This window comes from Pygocentrus nattereri, chromosome 8 (assembly GCF_015220715.1).
Source record: "Pygocentrus nattereri isolate fPygNat1 chromosome 8, fPygNat1.pri, whole genome shotgun sequence".
NCBI classification, from domain to species: Eukaryota; Metazoa; Chordata; class Actinopteri; order Characiformes; family Serrasalmidae; genus Pygocentrus; species Pygocentrus nattereri.
The window spans coordinates 29,919,907-29,941,365 of NC_051218.1; the positions used below are offsets into that span (position 1 = coordinate 29,919,907).

At 38.3% G+C, this 21,459-nt stretch overlaps 1 protein-coding gene across 1 annotated transcript in view; it reads left to right on the forward strand.

Annotated features, from left to right (window-relative positions):
* lingo2 (leucine rich repeat and Ig domain containing 2) overlaps window positions 1-21,459 on the forward strand; it is a 453,337-nt gene that overhangs the window by 59,019 nt on the left and 372,859 nt on the right. The window contains exon 2 of the mRNA XM_017693392.2: window positions 11,634-11,698. The gene's annotated coding sequence lies outside the window, so the exon portion shown is untranslated. The remainder of the gene's footprint in view (window positions 1-11,633; window positions 11,699-21,459) is intronic.

Here is a 21,459-nt window from a genome sequence, read left to right on the forward strand (position 1 = left end):
GAATCTCATCTTAATGTAATCACTATGAACAAATGTGTGCAGTTTGAAAGGGATCATTAGGATGAGAGGGATGTTCGTCTAACCACCTTGAGAGCCACAAAATTTTATGCCCATTTTGCCATCTTGGCTGTAATTTGTTTCATTATGTGGTAGTTTTAGTAGTTTGTTTTATTTAGTAATTGCTGCATTTCTCGCATCTCCAGGAAAGGAAACCTTTCTGCAAAAGTAGAACAGCTTCTTGTAAAACATCTCAATGTTCAACTTTTTATGAAGCTGAAGTCAGCTTTTTGTTCATCAGCTTCTTGTTCAAATTTTTTTCTGTTCCACCTTAAATGGTACCTGAGGTGCCAGAATGTAATTGCTGCACCATTTAAGGTGGAACAGTAAAATTTAGATGAGAAACTGGAGAATTAGAAGCTGACTTCAGCCTCATGACTGTTTAGTGTTTGACAGTTTTTCATTGTAGATAAATGTATCCGGAAAGCTGGAATGCTTCTAAAAGCAAATACGTCCATTTGTCTCAAAATGATAGATGTTCATCTTAAATCATTCTTGTCTTTGCCTATTTGTTAGCTACTAGCTAAGTGAGTTTGAGTCTACTTTTTTTTTCCCCTTAGAGTCTATTTGCAGAAGTGATTGACCAGTAGGGAGGTTAGCCACAACATGCCTGCTTCACAACTCTGTCTACTAAAAAGTTAATTTTTATATGGTTCTAAAGGAAGATTTTATGGTTATATTTATATATAGCTGTAAGGGCACCTGGTCTGTCAAATGGTGGTTGATAATGTTATTTTGGAATTAATTTATTTTAAGAATGCAGGAGGTTCTTAATGTTTTGTACTTTGATTAGTAAAGCCAAAATAGTCACCTCTAAATGGGTTGTTCACTGTGCATTAACCTATACTATGAGCTGTAGTACTGTAGTACTGTAGTACATAATTGGATCTGTTATGTGAAAATCACTAACTGCATTTTTAGCTGTAATTATGCAACATACACACTTTGGTTAAGCCTTGTTATGCTAATTATTGAGCATGAAGTAAACTGTAAGCTGCAGAATTGGTGACTTTTATCCCTACAAATTATAAACAGTAGCATAATGTTCTCTGCTATGATTTACAATCTGTAGGAATGAAGTGTTGCCAATTAGAACTAATATCAGAGCTAAAAAGAGTTTAAAATGTAATTCACACCTATAGATATATTCATGCTCTTTAGTCATGAATAATTAGAGGCTGAAATGCACTAAACAAGTCGATTTGCATATCATATTTTAAAGTACAGATCATTCTGTGGCTTCTTGTAGCCAAACCATACAAGCTAGGGATACTTGAAGTTTCAACCATAAATATAAAGTCTTGTAAGGGAGCGTTTTCAAAGTTTTCATGCGGTCAAAATCATGGATAGAGACAGAATTTTAGATGCAAATTGACTTTCTGAAAACTGTTTAGTGCTTTTTAAACTGTAATTAGCTGAAAAGTAATAAACTCCATAAGTCACATTACCCTATCTAGAACCTATAAGATGTTAATGTTGCCAATTAAATGATAAGGATTTAGACAGTTACTCCATATTCATTTACTTGCATAGTTTAAAGGTGGAGTAGGTGATTAAAAAAAAAAAGTGTTGTTGTATTTATTAAAATATATGCACTGACAATTAAAAAAAAAAAAGTTACCCGTATAGGCCACAGGTAACATGATGAGTAAAGCTCAATGCACAGTGAATATACCATTTTGAAGTGTCTAATTTTGGCTTCACTGAACAAAGAAGAAGCCCTAGTAACTCCCAAATATGTGTATGTTAAAATAAAGCATTACTGATGTTGTTTTTTTTTTTTTTTTTTTAATCTTCATATCTGACGATCTGTTGGTGGGTTGCCCTTAAAACCGTATCAGTATTCAGTCTGTCTATTGTCATTAATCTCATGCAGTGCAACTTTGATTGAAATGCATCCAGTGAATTGTGATGATGTTTGATTATGTACGCAGTGTAGTAGGTTGACAGTGTGGAGTACTGGGCCAGAATCTTCTCCATTTCTATTTGAGTGAAATGCAGACACACGAAGAGTAACATGAATACAAGAATGCTTACTGTATGTGTGGGTGTCTGTATTCTTGTCAAGTCTGTAAATTAAAGGAAGAAAATTAGTATTCAGTGACATTTTCAAATTCAAATGACATTTTACAGCATAAGCAGTCAAAATATTCACTTGTGGCAGTTAATGTTAATAGTGAACAAAGCAAGTCACACTACTGTGGAAAGTGCCAACTTATGTATTCTGTTCTACATGGATTCTATTTTATATGGAATCAAAAGCAGATTTAAATAATGTAAACTGAGCAAAAACAAAGCAGTTTTAAATGTTTTTGCCAATATTTTGGCAACAACAAGATGATATTCACATATACATCAAATACTTGCTGATTTTCCATTATGGATATTCATTTTATAGCTTCTCGTCAGTCATTTTACAGTCATCTACAGTTCTGTCTATTTTTCAAGACACTCCTAAAAATATCTTCTTCCTTTATTTATTTACAGCTGAGCTTCTTATTAATTGTTTTTAATATAAACTATTTAAGCTGCACATTTTGTACAGGAATTGCATACTTTTATTATTATTATTATTATTATTATTATTATTATTATTTTACAATATGTTAAGTTTTGCACAGAATATTGACAATAGTTAATATGAAAGAACACATCTATGGGCAGGGAAAGAAGAAGTGGCAGTGCTGAGGGGGGACAACTGCAAAAACAACGGTAATAAAAAAACAGAAATTTGAACTTTTTGATAAATTGAGTACAGCAAAGACTGATTCACTGAGAGAAGTTTCACATCAGTGAATGTGGTTACACACACTTAATAATCTGATAACTGCAGAAAAACAAATTTTGTCAGTAATCCAATCAATGAGTTACAATACATCAATACATGCACTTAAGTCGTCAAGCTTCAGGTCTACATGAGTCAGACAGTAATCAGATTTCTGCTTTGCCACCAGCCAATTGACTCACAGAAGAAGATGTGACAAAACCGTAATGTAAAACCTAAACTTCACGTTGTGGCTTTATTTTAAAAACATTGCATCTAATTCCTTCCTTTTGTCAAGTATGTAGTCAGTTTCAAAGTCACTCCAAAAGTGTTTTGCTGCATCTCGCAGCAACACTGCGTACTTGTTTTTGCACATGTGCAGACTGAGAAATTGGAAAGAAATCAGAGTAAGAGTTCACAAGCATCTGATTACTGAGCTAAAGTCCAGCTCTCTTTATCAAGATTTCTAGACCTTACTCTGAACTAAGTACGCTGTTTACATGACCCTCAGAAATAATTAAATAACTGCAGTATGCAGGGCATGTAAACACACTCGCTGTTGGGTGATGCAATCACTAGTTTTTGGTTCTAATCAGATTTTCAATCTAAATAACATGAACACCAACATTGAATCTCACTCCAGTAGGATTCTGCTGAATAACTGACCACACATTCCACAGCAGAGCAATAAGAGCTTTTATGCTCATAAATATCATAAATCATTCGTCCGTGTGGGCAGAGGGAGCAGGGCGCAAGTGCTGTCGGCGCCATCTGAGATTGGGCTGTTTCGTCTGATAGCATATTGACTTTCTCTGGTTGGAGCACAGCAGAACAGTCTAAACATGCAGGTTTACGCTCAGTTGCTTTGGCACCATTATGCCAGAGATGTATGTGCAGAGAGGCCCTTTAAAGAGGACCTGTCGTGTCTAAAGGCCACTGAAGATAAGCTGCATTTCCCACACGCCTCCTTTGTATTAAACATTCTTGGTAAATGGAAGTGTATGAATAAACGATGAAGAGTAATGAGCTTTACATGCAGTCAAACAGCCGTGCTCGCTCTGGTTATGCCTATAGCTCATGTTAATTTTATCACATCGAAGCTGGAGGAGCTGCTAAATGAAGAAGCCACTGAAGGAAGTTATCTGCATGTTTGCTCTGGAGAAACGGAAGCAGGAGGCAGGATGATCGGAGAGGAGGACGCTCGCATGCTCAAGATGGAGGACATATTTACTGATCTCCTGTTTACTCTAACAAATGTAAACATCTGTGTGCTCAAAGGCAGGCTATTTATGAGGGGTTAAGAGAGAGTGTGCGAGATACATAGAGGGAGGGGTAAACAAAAATAGTGAATAAGTGGAAGAAATGTTTACATGGTGGGAGAGAGAGAAATTATGAAAAAGAGAGAGTGAGAGGTGGGAGAGGCAAAAAACAGTGAGGGAAATGGAGCAAGCAAGAGAGAGACAGAGAATAAGAGAGAACAAGCATAAGAAAGAGAGGGGAGAAAGGGAAAAACAGAAAAAGGGGGAGAGAGAGAGAGAAAGAGTAAGAGTTCATGAGAGAGAGAGCAAGAAGGAGAAAGAAAGAAAGAAAGAAGGTAAACAAAAATAGTGAAGGAATTTACTGTGAGAGAGAGGGAGAGAGAGAGAGAGAGAGAGAGAGAGAGAGAGAGGGGAGAAGTAGTGAGCGAAAAAGCCAAAGGAATGAGGAACATGAGTGAGATGAAGAGAAAGAGGGAGCATAAAAGACAGAGCTAGAGGGAAAGAGAGGGAAAGAGAGAATAAGAAAGAAAGAAGCAACAGAAAAATAGAGCAAGGGAGAGTAAAAGAAAGACAGAAGCAAGGAAGGCAAGGGAGGTGAGACAGAAGGTGATGAAGAGAGAGCAAGAAGGAGAAAGAAAGAAAGAAAGAAAGAAAGAAAGAAAGAAGGTAAACAAAAATAGTGAAGGAATTTACTGTGAGAGAGAGAGAGAGACAGAGAGAGAGAGAGAGAGAGGAAAAGAAGAAGAGTAAAAAAAAAATAGAAAAAGAAGCAAAGAGAGAGTGAAAAAGAAAGAAAGCAGGGCGATAGTAAGAGAAGAGTAGGAGAGATTATGAAAGAGAGATACAGAGAGAGTGAAGAGAGATTAAGAAAGGGATAGAGAGATAGTATGAGCAAGTGAAAAAGAGTAAAGCAATAACAGTAAAAAGAGAAAATAAGCAAGGGCATGCGAGAGACAGAGTAAAAGAGTAAAAATGTGAGTGAGAGAGTAAACGAGAGAGAGAGACAGTGAGAGTGAGGGTGTGAAAGAGTGAGAGAGAGAGAGAGAGAGTGTGTATGTCATGCCCAGCGCTCTGCCACAGGCTCTCCGCCCTGCTGGAGGTTCATGTTGAGGATTAAATAGTGTGCACGGCTGGTTAAAAGCCGTCGCTTGCAGACTGCAGCTGGGCCGAGTCTCCACACGCCACTGAAAGCCACCAGCTGATCTTCATGCCTGTGCAAAACCTGCTTTGAGGGCACAAGTTAGTGCCAACCGAGCGGAAGCACATCCATGTTCCCCCTCGGTGCTCCTGCACTGTGCTGCACGCAGAAGCTCAGCACCTCAAATCTGCTGCATTTTTTAACAGGATTTTAACACTGCTGTAAATGTCAGGTCTCGAAACGATACAGTTTGATTGCGATTATTTATAACGTGATTGAAGCTATCATGAAATTTCAGATTTCATTACAGTTTGACTCATTTTGGATTCTGGTGAATCCTAGTTGGGAGTGTATGAAGGCATAGCTGGCTTTGCCCTGTCTTGGTGGGTAGGTTGATTACTCAGTGCAGGGCTATCTTTAGCTGACGTTGCAGAGTTGGCAATTAGTTTTCTTCTGCAGGCGTGTTTGGCTGTCCAGTGACACTGCATTAGCAGCAGTTTGAACAGATATGGTGAAGTGTTACATGTCTTGGAGGATGCTCATGCTAGCCTGCACCCTCACAGCTTCATCTCACATCATCATCATCATCACTTTTAGTTATATAGTGCTTTTCTGTTGATCCATTCAAGATACTGCCACACAAGGTAAAGAACAACTGAAGTCTGAAGTGGGTCTGAAGTTTGTTTCTTTGGTCCTGGAGCTAACAAGGAGGTTAATGTAGCTAACAAGAAATGGAAGCTTCCCACCAGTTATGGGCTTATGTAGGATTCCAATGAAGTAGAAACATACAAATCAGAAAATCAGTGACAACATAACACATTGTAAAAAACAGTCCATTTAACCCAAAATGGTGGTTTTATTTCACTCAAAGAAGTACTTAGAATGAAACAATGGAAAGCAAAATTTTAAATTAGATTAATAAAAACAATCATTTACATCAATGCAAACCTCAAAAGACATGTTAGATATTAGATATTGACTAACAGCTCTGTTAATGATTGCAGTTTATGGAGACTCCATGTTCTACTCATAACCTTCTTAGCACACATTAAGTAGAAATATTGGCTTTAGAATAGAGGTCAGTTTGTCTTCATTTACAGCTAACTGGTGATTTATTATTGGAGATAAAGATATAAAAGGAAATATGCACATTATGACCTAGTGCAGAAGAATATGTTGTATAATACAGAATATAAGTGCATTAGGAAGTCAAATTCACCCCCAGTAAACTGTCAGTTAATGAGCTACCAGCTTGACATGGCTTTAAAACATTCTCCTTAAATGGGTGTGTTGTTTTCCACACCTCGCTTTCCAAAGTGCTTTTGTTGTTTCCAACCTATTCATTCGCTCCACCTGCCCTCAAACTCTAAAGCTAACATCCAGCCTCTCCTGCACCTTTGCCGAAGTGAATCTGGCCTGTTTGACTTTTGCTGTCGGCCGTGTTTCTGCTGGCTCATGGCTTTGTGGGAGAGAACACAAAAACAAACACACAAGTTCGTATCGTCTCCTCACCGCCACTGTCATAATACACTCCTCTCTTTATTTTCAGGGTAGACGGAAAAAGGCTGGTGGGATTTTTTTTCCTCCTTTTGCTAACTACAGCTTTTTTTTGTTCTTCAAGTTTTGAGCGTGAGGCACGGAAGCCACAGAGACGTTCATGTCTGGGAGGGGAATATGAAGAGAGACTAAGCCTGCCAGCCACAATCACTGAAAGAGCAGATCAATAGGCAGATCACTGTCACTTACTCAAAACAGTTTACCTCTAATGAGAGTGCAGAGTTCCTCCTGTGATACAGGCCCGAGGAAAGCTGCGTCTGGCGGAGGAATGTTGACAAAGAACCGCTGGAGCAATAAAAGCAGAGCAGAAGGTGCTGGAGTTTTGCCATTAGCTGAAAGTCGCACTGGCTGCAGGTCAACTGTGCTGAAATATGGTCAACAACAACAATCACATTGTTTTGTTTCTGTCAAGATTCATGTTTAATGACTTGATAGATAGATAGATAGATAGATAGATAGATAGATAGATAGATAGATAGATAGATAGATAGATAGATAGATAGATAGATAGATAGATAGATGCATTCAGGAAATGTTTCATTCACCCCAGTAAAGTGTCAGTGAGTCACTGGCTTGATAAACTATTAAACACAAGCACCGGTATAATATGTAATATAGAAATGTTATATGCATAAATAGGTTAAAGAGGTTAAGGTAGGTAAAGGTAGTGCTGTGTTGGTACTGCGCTGTGCTGTCTGTTTACTGTGTCTAACGTCTGTTTATTATATTTATTATATTGTGTCTATCTTAAAGTTTTTTGTTTTGCACACTATGTCTGCACGTTCACACTTGGTACTTTTTGCTCCTTGTTGCACCGTGTTGTTCCTGGAGGAACGTAATTTCACTCTACTGTGTACTTGTTCATAAACATAAGAATGGTAAAAGCCTCTTGACTTGACTTGACTTGAATTTACCTTTGGTCATCAATTAATTTCCAAATACATCAAGAAAATATTGCTTAAGATTCACCATGAAAGTTTTTTTCATTCTAGGTGCTTTTTTGATTACTGAGCTGAGTGTAAGTCACAGAATTTACATTTATATTATATCAATCACCTACAAAGTTGTAATGTAGCATCACTTTGACCATTTGAACAACTCACAGTTAGCCAAGTTTTAGTCCGGCCTCCACACAGCAGGCTCAGTTTACCAGATGGGTAAGTAAACAATGAAAAAAATGCAGACCCCTATTTATGAATTTAAGATAATTCATTTTTGGAGTCTTCTATTTCAACTTTTGAAACTTGATCAATTGAATACGTTTATTGCCACATGACATATCCGTGGCAACTGTTTCCAGTGCAATAAGATGCAGTTCGGGCATAATACACATAAATATAATTTATATAATATAATAATGTATATAATGTAATACATATACAGTAAACATTATATAATACAGTCACAATATGCAAGATTTAACATAAAATAATCATTACAAATTGCACAGTAAATTCATCTGTGTATTCTTACAAAGGCTGGAAAATCTGGAAAATAAAATATATTTCATCAATATTCCAAAGCTATTTGACAACTTATTGGTTCAAACAGAGAATTATCTTGGATTAATTGGGTTCATCATTTTACTTAGACTTTTATAGCATATATTATAGCTGGCTCCACAGACTGTTATAATTAACATTGCTCAAATATTTTTAGTTGTAAAGAACCTCATGGACTTGGCTTGTAACTCACTCACTCGCTCATGTTAAGCAGGTCACAATTTCTCCAAAAGGGGGTGCATTTGCATTTAAATCAATAAACGTCAATAAACATGACACTGTTTCCTTAGGTGACACTTTATTTTGAGTGGTCCTTTTTAGATGAAACAAACATTTAAATGATTTTCAGAAACATCAAAAACAAATGGGGGTTAAGATTAGGTTGAGATTAAGGTTAGGGCTAGGATTAGGTCCAGGGTAAAAGTTTGGGTAAGGCTGCGTAAGGTTAGGTTTTGTGTAATGGAAGTAACATATTAACAATATATCTACTTAGTGTAAGCAATGTATTACCAGAACATCTGCTAGCTATTAAGTTCAATATATTCAGATGCTTCACTGATATGTTGTTAATGTATTACTGATAATCTGTTTATTAATTATCTACAAAGGACCATTCAAATAAGGTGTCACTAAAGTATTCAGCTACTACTGATATCTTTAAAAGGCACAAAAGCACGCTACAGCCATCTTGAAGCCTGAAATGTTATGTTATTGCTTCCATATTGGAGCTTAAACAACAACTCAACACAGTTTGAGGCAAGTGTTTTAAGTGTTTCTGTGGTTAGGGACACTGTGAGGACAGTGCTAATTGGTGGGGAATAAGCTTCGATTACTTCTAAGCTGTATTAGCTATGTAGTTCTATTACACGTGTCTAGGTTGATCAAATACTTTTGGTAAAAAGCAAAATGGTGTTTTATTTATCACCAGCCTCTTCATTTTAAACTCTCTTGGGCTCATTTGTGCATGCCAACCTCAGATGTGCACTCTCATAAGTCAACTCAAACTCAAAATACCTTTTATTAACATTTTCATATGCTGTAATCTTTATTCATCTTTCCCTCATGTCTTCAGCACAGGGTACATTTTTAGATGAAAACCAGAACACAAACCCATCTGCTAGAGTGTTTAGTTGGGGAAAAAAAACATCACCGTTAGTGGAGATGTTTGAGCTTCAGACCCATTTGTCTATTTTGTTTGTTTGGTCTGCATGTGTTCATTTCTCACGCAGCACAATGCTGGAACATGTTGCACCAAGGCATAATAATGGCGGAACTAATATTGAAGCAGCTCGGCTGGCATTTGGGACGCCTTTATATGTCCCAGAACTGTGAAGCTTTGCCCTTCTGATATATGAATTCTAATATCAGCTCCTCCAACTCTCTATATCTGTAAATTTGTAAAAAAAAAGTGTAACCAAAGAGCAAAAAGAAGAGCATCCCACGGGACAAATCTGCTCATTTTTGACCTAAAAGCACCGGTTACTGTTGTTCTGATCTATTTTCAGTGTCCAAAGTCCCTTTCATACCACCCCCCACCCCCACCTCCCATGTTCTTCCTTTGCTCCTGTGCGTCTAACATGTCATGCTTGAGTGGGTGTGCTGTTATAATGAGAGAGAACCAGGACAAAGCAAGCTGAACCAAAAACCCTTCTTTTTACTGCGTTTCTTGCAATAAAGCACTTTGCTTCTCCTCCTCAGATTTTTTATTTTTTTGATCTACTTGTTCTTAGAACATCTAGCATTTTCAGCATGTTTTAATGCATTTGTGTTGATGTATACTGTATAAGTTATTCCAAAGGACAACCAAAGTTATTTTCAGGAAAGTCACATTTGTACCAATTTAGCCTATGCACAAGTACTCAAGTACTCGACCACACAAGGTGCCGGTATTTGAACACTGAAATCACTGTTTTGGTGTTGATTATCTTTTGTCATGAGAACTTACGCAAGCTAACAATTCAGTGCAGTGATGATACTCTGTTTTAACATGACTAGTGATGCACCAAAATCAAAATTCTGACTGCTGAAACTAAAATTTAAGCAGACTGGGCTGAAAGCTAAAACAATCAAAAAGTAAAGAAACTTACTAACAGTAACACATTGTGAACATATTTAAGCTGACTGCACATGAGAATGAAGGAAAGAAATACTGTTTGTAATCCCAGAACGTATAAATAAAAATAATGTGTGGCCACAACTTAGTAAGACATGAGAACAAGATAATTAAGTAATGGCTACGACTTATGGGAATTAGATAAGTTAAGTGAGTTAAGTCGTAGTTATAATGTCTTTGACACTTTGTTGTAGGCCCATTTAATCTTTTTTTTCCAATTATGTATTTATTTATTTTTATTTCTATTTGGTTTTTTCATTCTACTAAAAACCGAAAGCATATTTTTGGCCATTCCAGGAACTTGAAATTTTTTCAAGGGGCCAACATTTCTGTGCTTCTTTTAAATATGACTGTCTATTATATTATATTACATTATATTTTGCTAACTAGGCTAAATAGTCTAGCAGATGTCAGCCAGGTCCAGAAGAGTGAAAATCAAACATTGCTGTACTGTTAGCTCATTGGCTCATCTGAAGAGGCAGACTCTACTACTCCTTTGATACAAAAACCTACCAGTTTCCTTTGTCTATGTTTGAATACTAAAAGATTTCAAATGTATCCCTTCTACCAGTGTGTTAGCCCCCCCAACACCATGCAGTTACCTAACAATGTCACTACAGCTATATGGTATATTGATCCACAGTTGTTATTTGGTTTGTTTGCTTTCTTCCTTGCAGTAAACCAAATAAAATCCAACACTTGAATATTAACATTAGTCAGAACTCACATCACTATAACATTGTTTGAAAATGCCAGCTGCCCTTTCTATTGTGTACTGGTGCATTGCTTTGTCCTGATAGTTATGATGATATGTTAATGCTATGTTAAAACCTCTTAACTGCAGTCTTATTTTTTCAGCTATTCAGGCTTGTTATTCATTAGAATGATACGAATGACTACTATAATGAATGTTATTTATAAATGTAAAGCTAGATGTTTCCAAACTTGTAAGTGTCAGTGAGCTCTGTGGAAGACTATGTATGTAACAGTGTTTTCAGAGTTAGCACCACTCTCCGGCTGCCTTTCTTGTTGACATGGCCAAGGGGTTGAGCTCAGAGACTAATGAATGAGCCTCACGAGTGAGGGAGCAAGTAAACACGTCGTCTTTAGCTCAATCGCACTGGAATAAAGACAAACACGAAGGACTTTCTGTGAAAAAATAAAAAGCCATCCGCAGCTAATGAAGTGAGCTCTAATGCAGTTTGACTGGAACTCTGACTCTCTCTGTCTCTCTCCCTTCCAGGCCATGGCTGTGGACTCTCGCCCCCATGCTAGAGCGACTGTGACGGCCCTTTCTGGTTTTATGTGGTAAGTTGCCCTGTTACGTCCGGCAAGAGGAGAGTTGGATTTGCCCTTTGGGGACAGGCTGAGAGGTGGACTTTACATGCTAGGCTGCTTTATTGTGTAGATTAATCTAAGACTGAGCCACATGATTTCCCCAATTAGCCATCTGCTGGAAAAGCAAAGATCAGGGAGGGGAAATGGAATAAGTGGACAAACAAGTTTGCAGTGGACTGTAATGGGCTTTATCTGATCACTTTGAGACAGAAAATGGGAAACAACATCTATTTTATGTTTTCCACTTTAACATACAGACTGAAAGTATTGTAGGGAAGCAGATAGCAGTCAGCCTTTGTTAAAAAGACCACCATAAACACTCATCGACATTTTAATCATAGCACTGCCCATATAGGCGCACACAAAAGTTGTAGTTACAGACTGTAACAATTAATCAGCTCCCCATCTGCCTCATTTATCTTTGGAAAGTGATTAATAGGACCAGCTTTAGATATTATTTGGGTGGTGGACCACTCTCTGCACAACAGTGACAGGGAGGCTGATGAATGCGATAGATGGGCTGCAGTCAGCAACTGTAAATCTCCAGTGTGTGTAGTCTATAAGGTAGGTGTTTCTGGTAAAATGGCCAGTTAATATTCTATGTGGTGTCTCTAATTTATCTTGCCATTTTGAGAAAATAACTTGTCAAGATAAATGTTAAGATTCTAAATGCTACACACTTAAAATAGATGGCTCTTCAAAGGCTCTTTAATAAAGAAAATGGTTGTATATATAAAACCATGAACATTTAAAGAACCACTAGCATGCTTAAAAGGGTCCATTTCTATTGAGATGGTTCTTCAGATTGATGGAATATGTGCTGCATATGGTTCTATATAGCACCAAAAGGGCTCTGCTATTGTAACAAGCTTGACATTGTAACAGTAGAGGAACTCTTTTTGGTGCTATATAGAACCCTTTTCAAAAAGGTGCTATGTATCATCAACTTCAGCATATTATCCATCAGTATGAAGACCCATTTCACCATGCAAAGAATGCTTAATTATGCAAAGTGTTCATGATTCTATACTGCACCATTTTCTTTAATAAAGAATTGAGATTCTATAAGTATAATTTTATATTATTTCTCTCATTTTTTAGATGTTCTTTACTTGTTTTAGGGTAATCTGGCAGTACATTTATGCTACTATGTTGGCAGATAATTTTGCTTGTGTTAAGAAATGTGAAACCAGCTAAATTAACTGCCAGTGTAGTGAGATAATCATGCTTAATAAAATGACCTAAAACATGTAAACGATGTCTAGAAATAGACTAGTGTTATAATAAGTGCACAACCATCTCAAAATGGGAAGTACTAGATCAACTAAATCAACTAGAATTACAATCTTTTCACTTGACAATATCCCATTTATTACAATCTATGTGTAGCCGAGTGACGCAACAAGCAGGTGGTTGTAAAGGAAATAAAGAAAAACGTATTCACATTTTACACATCAACTGTATTTTAACCAGCTACTTCTTTCATTGACGTGTTTAATGCCACACTGTGTTTCGCTTTGTGACTTTGAGACAATATAGTGTGTCCTTGTCACCACCCACCCACCCACCCACCCACCCACACACCCACACACACATACACACACACACACACACACACACACACACACACACACACACAGTTATTAATAAGAGAGCAGATGAAAGGAGATGAATGTTGGCTTAAAGGCAAAACAAGAATGAATCTCACTCCAGCCATCAAGCAGCACCTTATTTATGTCCGGAAATGAAGATGCATTGTGCGGCTGGACCAAAGGTTATTTATTCATATGTGCGAGAGCATCACTGCGTTCATGCCGACTCGAAAATTACATTTTCTAACCTGAGCAGCCCCGAGGCTGTTTTTTGTCCATCCACACCTGTACAAGGTCACGAAGCAACATTACAACAACAGTGTGCATTACCATGATGCTTCTCATTATAGCTGTAATAATATTACTGAAGGTTGTTGTGATACATATATTAAAATTATGGTTTTGTTTTGTTTGTTAGACAATATGCTCTGTGAGTCGAATACAATTAGATTCTATGCTATAAAAATGTTTGCAATGTTGGACATTCTGACATAATTTGTTCCATTAAAAGTACCTTTGCATGATAGAATGGATCTTTGCATAGTGAAACGGTTCTTCAGATTGATGGAGAATGTGCTATAGATATTCTATGTAGCACCTTGTTGAAAACGGTTCTATATAGCATCAAAAGGGGTTCTGCTATAATTACAAGCTTGAGGAACCTTTTTTCGTGATGTGTAGAACCCTTTTCAAAAAGATGCTACACAGAACCATCTATAGCACATGCTCCATCAATCTGATTTCACCATGTGAAGAAAGCTTTAATCCTTCAAATGTTCTTCGAGTGTTCATGGTTCTATATAGAACCGTTTTCTTTGAATGGTTCTATATAGGAAGAACCACCTTTTTTAAGTATGTCAAACAACTGAGTCAAAATGTCATTATTTTGAGATACTAGGAAAAATGATCAGAAAGTAACTATTTTTAGACAAATTTAAAGAAAATAAGTCATCATTTTGAGATATAAAGTCAAAATTTTGACATAAAACATTTGAAACAAAGGAAGAAATTGACCTGAAACCATTCACACATTTTATCTAATTTATTTTCTAAAGCCATCGCTTGTTTGGTTCTGCTTGCCCAAGATCATGTTTAGGAGATTAGACCAAAACAGTAAGTTTAATTAACTTAAATAAACATGGAAGGTATCATATCGTGAACTGTGTGAATTGCCACACCCTGGTCACAGAACTATTCCACTAAAGCTAATGTTTTCTCTCTATCTTGGCAACCCGGTGATGTATTACAACGTGTTATGATACACAAAAGCCCATTGAATTGATAGGGCAAAGCTGGGTGTGATTGTTAATAGAGACAGGACACAGAGTCCAGCCCTGCAACTAATCCTGACCATTGTACATGTACAGATAAGGGGTGGGTGGTGGTGGGGGATGAGAATGTGAACCAGAGGGAGGACGTTGGGCTGGCGCCTGGCAGCAGGCGATGCGGCCCCCACCGCAGCTAATTTCGTCTGATTATTTCTGGAATCACACATTCATTTCCTTCAGCATTAGTGAAGAAAAGAGAGACTAATTCCACAATAGTGTGGGTTATCTTGGCAAGCCTGGTGGAATGGTTGGTGGGATGGGGGGTATTAAAGGAGAACATAGATTAAACAAAGGGAAGTAAATCTTCCTGGCGTGCGGAGGCATTGTTTTAATGAACTATAATATGGTCATAAAAAGGAGCATAAAACCCAGGGATGGGAATGAAAGCATGTCGTAAAGTATAATATGGATGATCAGCGATGAGCTTGTTGTCGGAGGGTGAGATGAACAACAATGCCGGCGTGTCTAATAACGACGAAAGTCGATACTGTTTCTGGCTGTGCTTGGACGCACAGGCCGCATCTGGAGATATGAAGCTGCTAACACTCGTAATGCTTGGACAATGTTAATAATGCATGCACTCCGACCAAAATTGTTGCGATTTAACAAGTGCGGCCCTCTCTGAGGGCAGACTTCAAATGTATGGAACGAGATTAAATTCTCTTTGTTGTTGTCTTTTCTAATTGAGCTCAACCTCATATCAGCAGATAAAAAAGGGATGCTGTGTTTTTAGTTTTTTTTTTCTTCTTCTTCCAGTAGCAGCCTTAATCAGTTACATAAGCCACGTGCGCTTCTGCTGTTCGTGTTGTTTCAAGCGTGTTTCAGCTCTACAATCAACTCACACTAAAACATGTCGGTCATAAACACCAGACGCAGCCCTTTTTCATCCTGTTTGATTTGTCGTTTCTCTTTTACTGTATATTTAAGGGGTTCTTTCATCTGACACATCACACAAGCACCCAGCACCTCCCCTCAATAAAAGGGTCTCTCTCTCTTTCTCTCACTGATTTCTCTTTCTTTTCTTCTGTGTTGTCTCTCTTCTGTTTTTCTCTTTATTACTCCTCTCTCTCTCTCTGTCTCTCTCTCTCTGTCTCTCTCTCTCTCTCTTTGTAACTGTCTTTTTTCTTTCTTTTCCTTGTCATTACTTGCTCTTTATTTTCAATCTTTTTTATTTCTATCTTTTCTCTTTCACTCTTTCTATCTCACCCTCTCTCCTCTGTTCTTTTCTGTCTTTCTGATTTTCTTTCTTTTCATTACTATTTGTTTCTTATACTTTCACCAAACCTTTCTCTTTCTCTATCCTCCCTCTTTCTTTTATTGTCTTTTTCTGTTTTTGCTCTTTCTTTCTCCCCTTTCCTCTCTCTCTCTCTCTCTTTCTCTTTCTTCTCTTTCTTTATCATTGGCTTTATTAGTTTTCTTACATTCTCATCTGTCTCTCCTCTTTCTTTATCCTCTCTCTCTTTTTCTCTCTGCTTTTCACTTTCTTTTTCCCTTCTCTCTCTCCACTCTCTCTTCCTTCCTTTTTCCTTTTTTCTGTCTCTCTCTCTCTCTCTCTCTCTCTCTCTGTCTTTCTCTGTATCTTGGTCCCTCTTCTCATCTTTCCTCTCTCTCTCTCTTTCGCTCTCTCTCTCTCTCTCTCTCTCTCTCTCTCTGTCTCTCTCTATGATTTGTCTTTCTTTTTCATTGTTCTTACTCATTTTTATACACTATTTCACTTGTCTGCCTTCACATGCATATGAACTTGAGTGACTTCCCATTCTTAATCCATAGGATTTAATATGATGTTGGCTCACCCTTTGCAGCTATAACAGCTTCAACTCTTCTGGGAAGGCTTTCCACAAGATTTAGGAATGTGTTCATGGGAGTTTTTGTCCATTTTTCCAGAAGCACATTTGTGTGGTCAGACACTGATGTTGGATGAGAAGACCTGGCTTGCAGTTTCTGCTCTAATTCATCCCAGAGGTGTTCTATCGGGTTGAGGTCAAGACTCTGTACCCGCCAGTCAAGTTCTTCCACACCAAGCTTACTCATCCTTGCCTTTATGGACCTTGCTTTGTGCACTGGTGTGCAGTCATGTTGGAACAGGAAGGGGCCGTCCCCAAACTGTTCCCACAAAGTTGGGAGCATGAAATTGTCCAAATTCTCTTGGTCTGCTGAAGCATTAAGAGTTCCTTTCACTGGAACTAAGGGGCCAAGCCCAACTCCTGAAAAAACACCCCCCCACCATAATCCCCTCTCCACCAATCTTTACACTTGGCACAATGCAATCAGACTGTTCTCCTGGCAACCGCCAAACCCAGACTCATCGATCAGATTGACAAATGGAGAAGCATGATTCGTCACTCCAGAGAAACACATCTCCACTGCTTCAGTGGCAGCACTTTCCACCACTGCATTGCGTTTGGTGATGTAAGGCTTTGATACAGCTGCTCGGCCACGGAAACCCATTCCATGAAGCTCTCTAAGCTGTTCTTGAGCTAATATGAAGGCCACATGAAGTGTGGAGGTCTGTAGTGATTGACTCTGCAGAAAGTTGGTGACCTATGCGCACCGTGCGCCTCAGCATCCGCTGACCCCACTCTGTCATTTTACGTGGCTGACCACTTTGTGGCTGAGTTGCTGTCATTCCCAATCGCTTCCACTTTGTTATAATACCACTGACAGTTGACTGTGGAATATTTAGTAGTGAGGAAATTTCATGACGGGACTGCACAGGTGGCATCCTATCACAATACCATGCTGGAATTCACTGAGCTCCTGAGAGCGACCCATTCTTTCACTAATGTTTGTAAAAGCAGTCTGCAGGCCTGTGTGCTTGGTTTTACACACCTTTGGCCCTGGAAGTGATTGGAACACCTGAATTCAATGATTTGGATGGGTGAGTGAATATTTTTGGAAATATAGTGTATATTGTGTATAGTGTAAATGTTTTCTCTTTCTCTATTCTTTTTCTATTCTTGTTCTTTCTTTTTTTCCTTTTTTTCTCTCTCTCCTTTATTACTTTGTCTATTTTCTTTCTCCTTTTGCATTTCTCATTTTCCTTCTTTACTCTTCTTTCTCTTTTTATATCTCTTTATCTCGTTCACTCTTTCTGTATATACCTTTCGCTCTCTCTCTTTCTCGCCCCTCTCCATTGCTGCTCTCTCTTACCTACTTCTTTTTTATTTCTTTCTCCTTATCTTTATTGTTTCTTAAATTCTCATCTATATTTTCTCTCTTACTATCTTTTCTATTTCTCCTTTTTTCATTCATTATCCCGCTATCCCCCCTCTCTCTCATTTTGATTTTCTTTCTCCTTCTCTTTATTTGTCTCTTATATTTTATCAGTCTTTTCTTTTTTGCCTCTCTTTCTCCATTTTTTTCTTTTTCCCCCTCCTTCCTTTCTTTCTTACTTTTCTATTCTGTCTATCTCTGTATGTTGCTCTCCTTTCTCTTATTTTATCTCTCATTTCTCTCTTTTTCTTTCTCTCTCTTTTTTTTCTATCCCTATTTTTCTGTACTCTGAATCACTTACATCTTTCCCTCTTTTATCACTTTATCCTCTTACTCCTTTTCTTTTGCTCTCTCATTTCTCTCCTTCCTCCCTTCCTCCTGTCTCTCTGTTTCTCTCCCCTCTCCATTGCTGCTCTCTCTATCTCTCCTTCTCTCTCTCTCACTCTCGCTCACTCTTGGTGAAGGCCTAATCAAGTGCAACACCTTTTTCCTCAGATGAGCTTTATTTTTAGCTGCTGATGCTCTGCCGCCCACCCACTTTTCCACACAGGAGCACACGGATGTGTATCGTAATATCTTCACAACAAAACATACGCCACTTCTGTCAAAGCTCCCTGACTTCTGGCCCTCTAAGGGTCACCAGGCCCGTCTGAAAGGGGGTGGAATGCGTCTTATGATCAGACAGGGTGAGGTCAGTAAGTGTCATGGGAAAATATCCCCCGGAGGTTTTTCTGTAATTCCCTCACAAGCTCCTGTCTCCTCTGCTCCAAGAGTCGGGGAAAGCCTCTTAGCTTTCAGCAGAGCCCCACAAAACCCTGACAGATAATGTGTCTTTCTGTAGAGAGGTGAGGAAGCCACCTGACACTTATTTATTATTACGTACCCACTGCTTGTCTGCCCCAATGCCTTCCAAGGCCATATATCTGCTGCAGGAAGATGCTGTCTTCATACAGGCCATAGAGACAGTGCTCAATAATAGATGGGATAGGTATTTTTACATAGGCTCATGGTTATGCGTGGTAGGAGTGCAGCAGTGGAGGCTGCAAGTGCTGGAACTGCATTTTGCTGCTGTTTATGTCATTCATTTTGAATGTCTGATACTTTGCCTCCTTGCTAGAGGGCTGTGTGACACTCACTGGCTTCTACTTTATATAGATACTGCGCCAAAGTCAATTAGCACTCTTCACCACAACTGTAGACAAACTGTGCATACAGGGCATTCTTAAAAAGATGGTTCTTCAAGTGTCCTGTGTAAAGACAAGCTCTATGTAGTTCTATGTAGAACCAGGAATACTCAAAGAACAATTTGCATGCTTCAGTTGTCCTTTGCATGGTAAAATGGTGCTGCATATGGTTCTGTATAGGACCTTTTTGAAAAGTGTTCAATATAGCACCAAAAGGGGTTCTGCTATTGTGATAAGCTTGTTATTATAATAATAGAAAAACCCTTTTCGATCTGATATAGAACTGTATATACCACATTCTTCATCAATCTGAAGAGCAATTTCACTGTGTATAAACCATTTAATCATGCAGAGGGTTCTTCCATGCATGAAAGAAATCAGAGGAAGAGTTTACATGCACTAAGAAATCTGATTATTCAACTAAAATCTGTCTCTCTTTATCTGATTTCTCAATCAGATTTCTAGACCTTACTCCAGTCTAAGACATCAGAGTGTGCTGTTTACATGCGCATTTGAATAATCAAATAACTGCAGAACTTATGTCAGTGATGTTGAGATCTGGGATGTTGAGCTCACTGTTTCTAATTGTATCCAAAGGATTAAAATGCACTATGCACCAAGTATTGGTGATCTACTAAGTTGAATTGTGGTCTCTGACTGGCACAGCAGTAGCTAGCTAACTAGACTGATAGAAAGCTGAGATATTGAGGTGGCATCAGGCCAGCTTTCATAGCAATGGCTTATTTACGTGACTTATAGCAACTCAGCAACATATGACCCCATATAGCAAAGTACTTGACTTTGGGTACCCAGTGAACTTTTAGGTTTTGTAAAGGTCTCCTTATTATGCGTGAGAAAACAAAGGAGGCCAAGTGCATGCAAATGCATTCAAGTACAAATTCAGGACACTACAGCACCACCAAGGACAGCAGCTGTAAGCTTCTGCAGCTGTCCATGGTGCTGAAACTTGAACTCGTGCTGAACATACTCATTGTCCATTGCATTAGAAACCCTCCTGGTGTACAGTTGAGCACTGTTCTTCATCTGCTGATACACACCCATAAATGACCACTAGACTATGTTTATATGTATATGAATTAAGACTGTCCAACATGAACATGTCTCATAATGAGCTAATCTATATGTACACAGTCTGCATATGTACTGTCTGGATAATAACCCACGCTTGATGACACTGTCTATTCACTTTGTGTTCATTTGTTTTTAAATCTATCACTTTGATACTCATTTAAAACTCACCATTAATTAGAGCATTTAATGACCAAGCCCAAGCTGTCAGAGATGAAGACAGAGAACACTGTGGCTAAGTGTGGTTGTTCAATTAGCCATGTATCAGCAGCTCTTAAGATGGTGCTTTTTTTACAATGCTGTGATAAGTAAATATGGCTCATCAGTAAAGCCCACTTAAGTGAGGCCATCTGCATCACCAAATGTCACTTTCATCTCATCAGAACTCAGCGCCTTGGGGAACCCTTTCTAAAGTTAGTGTGCGTAGTGACATTTATCAGGATATTAGAGCTTCTTGCTCATAGCAATCTGCAAATCACAGCGGATGGTTTCGTGCCAGTAAACTGCCATGTTTATGTGAACTACAAGGCTTTAGGACATGTGAAAAAAATTTAGCCAAAGTGATGGTTTAACTCACATACTGAGGTCAGTTGTGAGAAACTTACTAAACACTGAATGACATCAGCATCAGAGCTGAGCTGTTTTTATCATGTTTTATAAGAATATAAAAATGCAAAAAACCCTCAGTCAACTCTGGCTGTCTGTGTCCACAGTTGGACTGTGTTGTTGTAACTAATCAAAACATCTCAGAATTTACCATCACACTAACGCTAGCTTGATTGCATGACTAATGTACCGCTAACAAAGTCTGATTTCATTTCACTTTAAATACACTTTAAATGTGAGTATTTTGACAAGATCTAAGATGTGTGCTACAGCTTCCTATTAAGCTAAATGGGATTTTTTGCCAGACTAGCAACAGTAGCCAGCCAAAGCAACTTTCCCAGCAATTTGGATGCAGTACCCAATGAAGAACATGCAATATAAACTCCCAAAAACTTAGGACTAAAGATTTGTAGCACTTGCAAATTTTCATTAACCCCTTAACAGGCCATGGGTGGGTTTCATTACACTCTTCTATAAACTAAGAATAGCTCTGAATTGCACTGAAGTCATTTCTTATTTTTACCCCATGCCTTGTTTTTGAGTGTCACTTTGTCCCTTGGAATTGAGTTACCAGGGGTAGTGGTTGAAATCTTGCCTATGAAATGGAACAACCCTCAAATAAAAGGAACATTCCTTCATTAACAGCTACTAGCACTGCTCTGTAGGTGACTCTGCAGTCTGCAGCCATAACAGAGGAGGGTGAAGTTCATCAACCTCAC